The sequence below is a fragment of the Girardinichthys multiradiatus genome, chromosome 23, assembly GCF_021462225.1.
Source record: "Girardinichthys multiradiatus isolate DD_20200921_A chromosome 23, DD_fGirMul_XY1, whole genome shotgun sequence".
Taxonomy (NCBI): Eukaryota; Metazoa; Chordata; class Actinopteri; order Cyprinodontiformes; family Goodeidae; genus Girardinichthys; species Girardinichthys multiradiatus.
This window is the reverse complement of record NC_061815.1, coordinates 1,441,842-1,442,500: the sequence shown is the minus strand read 5'-3', so window position 1 is coordinate 1,442,500 and position 659 is coordinate 1,441,842.

Sequence of the window (659 nt, the reverse complement as noted above, 5' to 3'; positions counted from 1 at the left end):
AAGAGTCTAATTTGGCTGCGCTGCATCACATGCGCTGATTCTTCACATTTCACAGCCAGATCTGAACTTTCAGCCAGGTGTACCCAGGCCCAGGCCCAGGCCCAGGCCCAGGCACAGGCCCACCTCCAGGACCAGGCCCACCTCTCGAACCCGGGGATCCCACACTTAAGCACCCCTCCGCAGACAGACCAAGTAATTTGCAGCTTCAAAATGCTCGTACCTCTGGTACGGCAACAAGAGCTCTGTGCCTCTGGTAAGGAGACAAACGCTATGTGTCTCATTTGGCTGTACTGCATCACATGCGCTGATTCTTCACATTTAACAGCCAGATCTGATCCTAAAAGAGTCTCATTTTGCTGTCATGCAGCACATAAGCTGATTATACACAGTGCACAGCAGAATTTCATCCAGAATCAGTCTCACTTTGCTGTCCTGAAGCTGTCTTGACCACGCAAGTCTCCTATTGTGCTCGTGTCACATGTTTATCAACACGGCACAAGCTCCTGATCAGCCTTATCAAACTGTCAACTACCCCTGAGGCTTTCACTAAACCTAAGGTCACCGGAGTATGTGCCAGTCAGAATCGAGTGTTCGAGCTGCTCAAACACACACCCTTCCAGAGTTATCCCCATGCTATCTGATCCCCCTGTGGCTATTAC